The sequence below is a fragment of the Palaemon carinicauda genome, chromosome 43 (genome assembly GCF_036898095.1).
Source record: "Palaemon carinicauda isolate YSFRI2023 chromosome 43, ASM3689809v2, whole genome shotgun sequence".
Lineage (NCBI taxonomy): Eukaryota > Metazoa > Arthropoda > Malacostraca > Decapoda > Palaemonidae > Palaemon > Palaemon carinicauda.
In genome coordinates this window covers 60035753-60047311 of record NC_090767.1, presented here as the reverse complement: position 1 = coordinate 60047311, position 11559 = coordinate 60035753, and positions in this window count along the sequence as shown.

The window sequence follows — 11559 nt, the reverse complement described above, 5'->3', positions numbered from 1 at the left end:
ATGGTTACTTTATTGCGAGAACAGTTTAGTAACCTCTTAATTTATTGTGGAAACAGTCATAATCTTATATTATTGTGAGAACAGTTTAGTATCCTCTTAATTTATTGTGAAAACAGTTTTATATCCTCTTAAGTTAGGTAACTTTATTGTGAAAACATTTTCATATCTTAATTTATTGTGAGAAGTTTCACATCCTGCTACATTATTGAGAGTAGTTATTATAGGTTTAATTTATAGTGAAAAGTTTCAGATCCTCTTTATTTATTGAAAAAGAAGTTTCATATCCTCTTAATTTACTGTGAAAATTTTCACATTCTCTTAATTTATTGTGGAAACAGTTTCATCATATTCTCTTAATTTGTTGTGAAAACAATTTTCATATAGTCTCAATTTATTGTGAAAACAGTTTAATATCCTCTTAATTTGTGAAAACAGTTTAATATCCTCTTAATTTGTGAAAAAAAAGTTTTGAATTCTCTTAATTCACTGTGAGAAAATTCCTATTCTCTTAATTTATTGTGAAAACAGTTTCATATCCTCTTACTTATCGTCACTTAATTGTGAGAACCATTTCATATCCTCCGCAAAGAGCAGAGGTCTACGTTGCACCGCCGAGACCTGAAGGTTCCCCTCTCGGCAGAGAGCGGGACGAGGAAATCCCCGACACGCACGATGACTCGTTAGATAGACCTATACGCTCACCCAAACCCCTAATCCTTAGCTCGTATGGATGGCGAGGTTGCAGACACTACAAGAAGTAATGGAGCTGGTGTCAAACCCCAAGCGAGAGTGTTTCTAATGGGCTGCCACAACCTCTTGAAAATCCGCTGCGGAGGTCGGATTAAATCGATCAGCGTGGTGGAGCCAACACACCAAGCAAGGTAACCTCTCTTAACTATCAGGTATAGATGGCCATTCTATTAAACCTGCCCATGACACTAAAGAAAACAAGAAAAGAGAACTCTAACCCAAGACATTGGAGGACCGTGGTACATAGGCAATGGCGCTACCGAAGACTACAGAACAAGGGTTTGATTTTGGAAAGTATCCACTGAACCATTACATTAGTTAACTACTGGTGAAGAAAAATTGTGTGGTTATTACTGTTGCCAGGTGTAAGGGGTGTGCAAGAGCTAGAGATGGTCTTTCTGCTGCGTTGCTAGTTCCAGGATACACGCTTCTGATCGTTTCTCGAAGGAAGAGACAGTAATCCTGGATATCTTCTTTACCGATGCTGCAGTCTAAAGCGGCGAGTCCTCTTCAGGTAGCGCAGTGGTGTCCTTATGCGGCAGAGAAGCGAGTCGTCCAGATTTCCAACGGTCTCTTCTTTTAGGAAACATGGATGGCTCGAACTTGGGAGACGAGGAAGGCTGGGTTTTGGGTCTCGGCTACGAAGGTGAAGGAGGCCTTCCTCTGAAATTAAGTGGAGTTCAGCCAGGCCAAAGCCAGACCCCTATCTGACGCCTGTCTCAGGGTTCGTGAGGGACAGGAGAACCCTAGTGATGTCCCTTGGAGAATAAAGGTCTCAGCCCTTTAGTCTAAAGACCTGGCTTAAGGCCATGAAATAGCCTTTCACCACAGACTCTGAGAGTAGCTTCTTCTGACGAAGGTAGACAAGAAAATCAGCAATCGATTGCAGAGAAACTCCAACGGCAGGAGTGTCCCTTCTACGGCACTAATCGCAAAAGATGGCCCACGTTCCCTGGGTAGACAACTGGAGAGGATCTTCATAGATATTACGACATCCCCTGTGCAGTGCCTCGAGAAAAAGCTTTTCGCTCGATGTTGGAGAGTCACTGGCCGTGAAGTGCAAGGGATACTACTGGCTTGAGGTACACCTCTGCAAATTGGGCTACCAGAGAAGGTTGGGCCATTTGCTCGGTACTTCAAGAAGGAACACCAGCATGCCTCGATAGCAATAGGATGTCGTCGACAATCTGTTGATCAATCGTCAAATCAGACAGAAATAAGTACATGTTCATGTTGTTCCAGGGGTGTTGGAATGTGTCACTTAGTGACGCCGACTGGTCTTGAACTGGCTAGCAGAATACTGGTGGCTTTTTTGTTCAGCTACGTGGCGAGGAAGTTGGTCGACAGGGAACCCCAAATAGCAAGAAGCCTTTCCTCTAAGCGAAGAAGCAAATCAGGCAGAAATGAGTACATGTTCATGTTGTTCCAGGGGTGTTGGAATGTGTCACTTAGTGACGCCGACCGGTCTGGAACTGGCTAGCGTTGGTGGCCTTTTGTTCAGTTACGTGGCGAGGAAGTTGGTCGACAGCGAACCCCAAATAGAAAATAGAAAGAAGCCTTTCCTCTAAGCGAAGAAGCAGAAATCATTTAGCTCCTTACACACGTCCCTGGCAATTGAGTTTACCCGCTAGTACATTCCTCTTGCACGGAACGAACCTCGCCGACAAGTCTACTGCCTTGTTCAATGCTCGAGCGTGTGCCTCATTTCCAAACTCATAAAGGGTCTGTAAAACTTTGCCGAGTTTGCTGACATAAGCCCCTACGGTAGTTTCGTCGCTCATCAAAGCAACAGAGCAGCTCCATCAAATTCTCTTGGAAAGATTGCAACGCTCCTTGCATTTCCAGCAGGCTGAGAAGCGGGTGTTTTTCTTTGGTGGACTATGATCACGAGGCGGTCGAGTTTTCTCAGGTGTGTATCCCCTCCCAACTTGGAATCGAGTTTATTTCCCGTAATGAGGATCTTGTTGCTCAGCCGCGTACTTTTATGTTCCACCGGACAGGAACATTAAAGGGGATTACTGGTTGCAGACCAGCAATGCTACAGACGAGCTTCTCCAACAACGACGATGTCCCAGGACTCATCATGTGTACCTCAGGGTAATCTTCCTATAGTTGGAATCAAACTAAGCTTTTTTTTCGCCAGCAGCAAGCCATCGCTGCCCAAAAAGGAAGACCGAGAGCTTGTTGCTCGAGATATTGGCTTTCCAACTGGATGGGATGCAGCGAGCGCAAACCATAATCGTGACTTCCAATGTAAACAAACAAGATGGCTGCTGCAAACAGTGAGCACAAACTACAAGCATGACTTCAGGGGTAAACAAACAAGATGGCTGCTGCAGACAGTGAACACAAACTACGAGCATGACTTCGGATGTAAACAAACAAGAAGAGCAAGCACAAACTACGAGCGTGACTTCGGATGTAAACAAACAAGATGGCTGCTGCAGACAGCGAGCACAAACAACAAGCGTGACTTCGGATGTAAACAAACAAGATGGCTGCTGCAGACAGCAAGCACAAACAACAAGCGTGACTTCGGATGTAAACAAACAAGATGGCTGCTGCAGACAGCAAGCACAAACAACAAGCGTGACTTTGGATGTAAACAAACAAGATGGCTGCTGCAGATATGACGTGCTCTTTGCTTGGCAATCTTCAGTCCAACAAGCCTCAAATCTGCTTAGTTCACCCTGTGGTAATTGTAGAATTCTTCAATCCACATAATATACCAACGATACATATTACAGCAATTTGAAAAAGTTTCTGGGAGCCATGATATCATCAGCTGATCGGTTTTGTTTAACTTTTTCCTATTTGCTCCTCAAACTGCGAGATCGTCGTGTGATGCTCTGGCGCGCTATCATCGGCTGGAGATAGGCGATAACCTCGAACAAGAAATGACCAGTGTGATAAGTACCAGACCAAATAGGGTAATACAGTACTGTACTCAAGTACCAGATTGAAAAGTGTACAGGTGTCATACCCTCTAGAAGAAGGAACGACAACATGCATTTATGAATTGGATGTTGAGCTGCTTCTAGCGCTCGTGCCCTTGAAGGTCGGCGAATCACTGCTGCTTCAACTTTTGAATGGAGAAAGGTGGAGCAAGGTAACGAGCAGTGCTCGGGTGCGTCTCACGAAAGCCTGTCGTTGGGTGGTGAGGAACATCGCCGTCGATCGTGGCTCGTCTCGTCCGTCACTCAGTTTTGATCGTTCGAAAGAATCTATCATTCTCCTGCTACATGACAATCAACAAGCACATAGTCACGATGGTAATCAAAAAAACATAATGAATAGATTAGTGTTGTTATTCTCATTAACCTCAAGATAACCGTCACCTTTCCAGTCTTTATATTACTGTACTGTACTGCTCTCTTCAATTCATCAATCATTGCTTGATAAATTTTGGTCTTTATATTGGTCCTGTGCATGTCGCTTGCTTCGACACATTACTCGGACGCTTTGAAAAGTTTTTTGTCGTTGACTGGCCTCGAAGTGTTAAAAGATCTCACAAAAGACCTAGATTTATGTCTACTTTAGGCTCCAGAGCCTTTAAATATGCGGGTTTGTGACTGAGAAAACTTTAGTGGTTTGTGTGTGTATGAAATATATTTGATTTTATTTTTTTCTTTTGTATCCCTCAAGCCCCCCTTTTTCCAAAAATGTCTTAATGTGTTATTGTTCCTTTCCAGGTATTGACAGCAGCCCCTACACTCAGTAGGGAGTGTAAGGGAGAGCAAATTTAGAATATTTCCTGTTATCAGTCTGTACTAGTCTGTGATGCTGTTCTATATCCATACCTTGTAACTAGAAGTAAGCTACTGTGTTGCTATATGAGAGTGTGTCATGAACATTAAATAGTTAACAGAAGCTATGGAAATGGCATATCTGGTCAGAGGCCCAAGAAGTGAATTCCGATGTTAGGAAGAGGGTGACTTTTGAGTTTAGTATGAATTCAGACTTATTCAAAACCCCTTCCAAGATTGAAAGATTTCAAATGTGCTGTTGACAAACTTTTAGTCATTGTAATGGTGGGCCCGCACAGACCTGTACGACATAGTATGCGGCTGTACTTTTCAGAAATTAGGACTGTTTAAGTGACTTTGCATCCCAATGGTGGACGGGAGATTGATGAGAACAGTATTGATTTAGGGAAAATTGTGGTACTGTATTTTTCACCGTTATATGTTCTTTATAGATGGCATACTGGTACTTGCCCAAATAGATACACGGTTAGGTGTGTCTTGGTTTAGACTTGGCCTGTATAGGAACACTTATGAGTGTCCCACCTGGGGGAAGAAAATTTCCTGTGTGTGTATCACTGTTACCCTGTTGCTGAAGTTTGACGTTAAGGAATGCTAATTTTGTCTTTAATTTTCTATTTGGATTGATGGGTCCATGCTAACATAACCCTAACAGTTTTGTACAAATAAATTTTATTTTTTTGTTTTATGAACACTGCATATTATTCCTGTTCCTACACCAATGTGCCCCCCTTCCCCAGCCACTGTTTTTTAAGATCTCTTAAGTACTGTAACTTATCATAATTCTTTCCTCCCACACTGTCCCGTAATTAATTAAACAATATTTCCTTTCACCTAATGTTCTTATACTTGTACTTATGATCAGTAAGCGAAAGGGAGGAGAAGCAAACGGGTAAGTCAGGTTCTAGCTGGGTCCCCTTGCCCAGTATAAATCAAGGGGTGGTGCCCAGTACTCAGGTCTGTTGAACTGTTACTCAGGTTTTTGGGTATTCCACTGTTGTATATTTTTTGTGTAGTGAACGTCGGGTTGTGGTCGGCATTCGGACACTAGGCAGTTCGGGTGCTACCTCTGGCCACAGTCCGCAAACCACTACAATGTCGCCAGCTTCGACACATTACTCGGACGCTTTGAAAAGTTTTTTGTCGTTGACTGGCCTCGAAGTGTTAAAAGATCTCACAAAAGACCTAGATTTATGTCTACTTTAGGCTCCAGAGCCTTTAAATATGCGGCCCCGAGACCATATAATAAGCTCCCATGAAACATTCGAATGATTGAAGACATTAAGGCTTTTAAGAGGAAACTGAAGACTTTCTTATTTCAACAGTCATACAACAGTGACGATTTAACAGTAAATGAACAATACGCGATAAGAAATGTTAAATACTCTGAACGAACAAAGTAAAACGACAGTGGAGGTCCTGTAGAGAGAAAGGTTCCCATGCTGTATGGGACTGGAAAAGCAGCCATCAAAGTAAAGTAAGTGAAGTACTGTAAAAGAGAACCGGTTTCAGCACAAAGGAATCTCCAGAACGAGACCTAGCACTGGTAGTATAAATACCTCACACTGAACTACCTTCCCAGCCTGGGTTAGTGGATCGTACTTTGGTTGGACGGTCTTTGCTGAGGCCTTTTTTCTTCTTCGGCACAGCAGCAGTCACGTCCGATAGTTCTGCAGTTGAAGGTGTCGATGTACAAATGTGCTGGGGGTCTGTATACATTTATAATGCCCCCTTAGGCTTCAAAATCATTGAGAATTTCTGGCTAAGCAACGACGATAATGTAGAAGGAAAGAATACTGGATCTTCCCAACAGCAGACAACAACTCGCTGAAGGTCATCACGACAAGTAAATCCTCAGCAGCTGGATGGGAAGATAAGGAGGACATAGCAAAGGTAGTCCTAAGGGATCCTGGCACAAAGCTACATCTTCGGAAGCGTCTTCTTCTTCCCGAACTCTATCAACTGTGGAGGCTGCCAAGACTTGCACTTGTCAATAGGACAACTTCGAACCGCTACACAACCTGCATACAGTACATGGGAATCCACAGTGACCTTACTCATAAACTTGCCTCAATTACAAACTTGCTTACTAGTTCAGACTAACATGTCTATTCATGGAGTTTCCATCACGGCGAACGTACTATTACTATTACTTTCTAGGCTATAACCCTAGTTGGAAAAGCAGGATGCTATAACCCCAGGGGCTCCAACAGGGAAAATAGCCCAGTGAGGAAAGGAAACAAAGAAAAATAAAATATTTTAAGAAAAGTAACAACATTAAAATAAATATTTCCTATATAAACTATAAAAAAATTAACAAAAGAGAAAGAGAAATAAGATAAAATAGCGTGCCAGAGTGTACCCGCAAGCAATAGAACTCTAATCCAAGACAGTAGAAGGCCATGGTATAGAGGCTATGGCACTACCAAAGAATAGAGAACAATTACAGCAGTTGAATAGAGCTCAGGAAGAAGAAAGATGAGAAAGATTCTTCACCTCTTTAGCCCCTCTTCATTTTCCAATTCTGAAATTCCTGTGCCTTTGGGTTCCTCTAGGGCCAAGTCATCTCTAGGGCTTCCAAGGCTGACTTCAGGGAAGGCAAAAGTATTGCGTCACCTGCGGAATGAAACAATCCTACTCCTACAAGTTCCTTTTCATCTCTAGGGCTTCCAAGGCTGACTTCAGGGAAGGCAAAAGTATTGCGTCACCTGCGGAATGAAACACTCCTACTCCTACAAGTTCCTTTTCATCTCTAGGGCTTCCAAGGCTGACTTCAGGGAAGGCAAAAGTATTGCGTCACCTGCGGAATGAAACACTCCTACTCCTACAAGTTCCTTTTCATCTCTAGGGCTTCCAAGGCTGACTTCAGGGAAGGCAAAAGTATTGCGTCACCTACGGAATGAAACAATCCTACTCCTACAAGTTCCTTTTCTCCTGTACCAACATACGATGTGTGCGAGGTTTTAGATCTAAGGAAGCCGTGTCCTTTCCTTAGAATCGATGGCAATCATCCTGCAGGTTTTGTCTGATGATAGAGCGAAATATGTGTACATGTGTGTACTGCAATCGTAGTTCTTGTCAAAGAACAATGGTCTATATTAATGTAGGAACAAATAGGAGACAGTACGTCATACCTCGACCGACAACATCTCCTCGAGATGTACTGAAACTAAATTGAAGAAATTAGGAATTTCCCGGAGACACGTCGTATCCATTTCACAGGGAGACAGGTCTATGAAAGATCAAAACAATGCAGATGTTTTTTAGGAAGATGCACAGACATGCACAGACATACAGAAAGGGAGAGAAGGCAACATAATTTTCAAATAACGTTAGTCTTTTGGAAACCATGAAGAATGCAAAACACTTCGCTCAAAATTTATTTTTGGGTGAGATAGCCATGTTGTCCTGATGGAAGGTTCCTTCAGTAGCTTCCTAAGGGTATAAATGTCTACAGTGATATTCCCAGAGAATTAAACTAAAGGTTTCACAGAATTCTAACTTCTGGCGCGAGTACCCTTAAGGTTTCCCTTTAGGATATCGTATAATAACAGGGGACGTATGCTTGACACGCCACATAGCTATCTGCACCCCACAAAGCGTTTACGTTTCGAGGGGGAAGTTGGTGGCAAGTTATGGGAGGAGCCGTTACAAAGTTCTCCTCCGTTACTGTTATTGGTACTCGGATGACGTCATAAGCGACGCCATCTTGGCTGACGTCATCACCGCCCGCGAACTCCATTCCTTCTGTGGTAGCGTCTATGAACAGGTGTTTTTTCCCAATTGTTCGCTATTTACTGTCAGCATGTCGCATTCTTCAGCTTCTTCTGCCTCTGGAAAGTTGAGTACCTTATTCTTATATTGTATATATTAGCTCTGGCCAAGCAACGCATGGAAATGCAATAATGAAAAGGTAAAAAGGGTAGAAAAGATGCTGCCACTCTCCTGGTAATAAGGGAAATAGACTGCACAGAAGGTGGAATCACTCAAAGGAAAGAGAAGGACCTTAAAATGGAGTTAAATAATCTCACAAGAGGACCATTCTTGCCGTGAAGGAAGCAGCGCACATAGAGGTTCTCTCTTGCTAGGCTATCGTCTCTCTGGAACTGTCGGAAGAATGGTACCTTTTATCCAGACGAATGGTGCGTGTTCGTTCCCGTACGAGAACGGGCAATGGTAACAGGAGCGTGAGCCTCTGTACCTCATGCCAAATTACCTCCCTGTCCTGGGCTAGTGGACGGTATCACACCGTCTTTGACGCGTACTTTCATGTGGAATGGTATTTGCAGGAGCCTTCTTTTCTTCCCCAGCACAGCAGCAGTCCCGTCCGATGGTTCTGCAGTTGAAGGAGGTGTCGATTGACAAGTCTGTCAGAGGGGGAGCACGCATTCTAATCCCCCTTATCAGGCTTCAAAGTTGTTGAGACTTACCAGGTCTACACTACTGCAATAGAAAATGATACAGGATCTTCTCCAACCGCAGATGAGTGTACTGCAATCGTACAGTATTAAAGGACGTGGGATGATTCACGCAGGTACAACTGGCACTATGCCAATTCCGACGACAAAAGTGCCGTAAGATATAGTACTCGATGCCGTTTCTTCGAGATGTATTGAAACCTAATCGAGATGAAGTATTTCCGGGAGAAGCATCGCATTCATTTCACATGAAGACGATTCACTGAAGGATGATAAAAAACAGAGGATGACTTCTTTGAAGATGCACAGAAGAATTTACCGCGACGAAAGCAAATCGCCAATAAACTGTGATATAGCACCACGTGGAAATACCCACGATAATTAAAAGGTAAAGGAGAGGGCAACAGGTGCTGTTACTCTGCACAGAACGTATAAGACTGAAGATTAAATTACTCGAAGGAACGAGAGGGTCGAAGAAACGACAAAGGAGCGATGTAAACAACGCTAAGAAAAAGGCAAAAACGACTGGTAGAGCGAAATCCTGATCGGGGTAAAGCTCCACTGTAAAGAAGGCATAAAGCGTGACTCTCGGCTTTGCACAAACTGCGATGTTAGCCTCATAATTGTTAATACAGCAGACGTCAGGTTAAAGCTTTAAAAGTCACTCATGAATGGCAGAGGCAAGGGACAGTGACAATGCTCTAGAGACTGACCATACATACATATGGTCAGTGTCCAAGCCCCTCTCCACCCAAACTAGGACAAGGGAAGGCCAGGCAATGGCTGCTGATAACTCAGCGGGTAAAACTAAAGGTTCCCCAAAGCTAGATCCCAACCATGGAGCATAGGTGGGTCTCGAACCCCGGTCCAACAGATAGCTAGGCAGATTGCTCGCACCAAGAGCCACTCTAAGGCACACCCGTCACGACTGGTGGGCGTGAACCCGACGAGCAGTCGTAGTGCCCCGTGGGATAGCCTCCCGAGACGAGGGCTTCGGTGCTCCCTGGGGATGAACCTCGGATAGGGGATGGACACAGACGCGAAAGGCGACTCTCGCCAATCCCTTGCGCCACGTCCTTCGAGGTTTCTCCCTTTCAATTTTGCGTATTTCGGACCTAATTTCATCTCGCAATGCTTTCAGCAAACGAAGCAATTTCTTCCTCACATCTATAGGGAACTTGTAATGTTTTGTCATGGGTTGCAAAGTGCTCCTTCATTTTGCTTTATGGTACCCCGATATTAAGAGCAAATTAAACGAATTCTGACGTAGGAAAAATCTATTTTTGGGCTCAAGCCACGTCGTCCTGATGGAAGCTCCCTCCGGCAAGGCAGCTTCCTACTGTATAATATTTCCGCGAGGGATATTAGAAGAGAATTACCATCAGGTATCACGGGGTTCTTTGACCATTAATAGAGAGATGTTGGATTCAAAATAAACACCGTGCTTCCGAAAGCACTTACAGTATGCACGAGGAAAAAAATAACTCCTACAAAGCCAATGATATGATGGAGGTTCAAAGACTAAAGAAGTGGACATAGCAGGTTCTCTCGTATAGAAGACCAAGGTTTGAAGGTTTGTATTCTCGTCGAAGCAAATACGGTTTTCAAAACGCCGGCACACGGCACGTTACTCACGACTTGTACGCGTACAGATGGACCTCAACTTACAAAATTCGGATACAAATACAAGAAATACTGTAAGGGAACAATGTTGTATCATTTGATACAGTAAGTAAAACAACATTTCTATTGACAAGATATCCATTTCATATGAAACAGGACAATTTATTGACTTATATAGCTGGAAATCATAGGATTCAGGTAACAAAACTTGACTTACAAACAATTCGACTCGGCCTCCCGAAGTCGCGTTTTGTACCGTACTTACGGATCCCTCGTAGCGTTACGATGTTTACAAATGAAAAATGAAGTAAATCGGTAGATTGACAGACCAGAGGTAAGCCCTAGTTTATAGTGAAATCCTTGGTCAAATAAAACAACATTAATTTTCGCCCCAAAGGACGTACTGGTACGTTCTTGCAAAACACTGTTGTTCACATGTTTTTGCATATTTTTGATAACTTTATGAGAAATTTCAGGCATTTTCCAAAAGAATGAGACTAACATGACCTCTCTATGATGAAAATTAAGGCTGTTAGAGCAATTTCAAAAAAATATATAGCAAAAAGTGCTCGAAATTTAACCTTACCTTGGGGATAAAAGGGGTTAAAACCAGAGGATAAGGAATAAAAACCTCATAAACTAACATTTATGATCTCTTTATTTATTTTTGGATTACATTATGCTCTATAAACACATCCTAAGACACACCACAATGTTATAAGGAATTACAGTATTGATCTCTTCGAATAAAATGAATAAAGGTCTAAGATGACGAGTGACGACTGTCTGTCGGCTGATCTACAAACAAGAGAGTACAAATCTGGGTCAAGAGGATGAGCTGCGGGGAGGCACGCGCCCCTCCGCCGACACGGCGGAAGGCGCCCCGCTCGATCGCGAGGGGGCGTAGCTTCGTGCGGCGAAGGGGAGCCCGCCGCCTCCGCCGCTCGACCCCTACATATCTATTTGCAATAGGGAAGTCTACCTGACACTACACATGGGTGTTC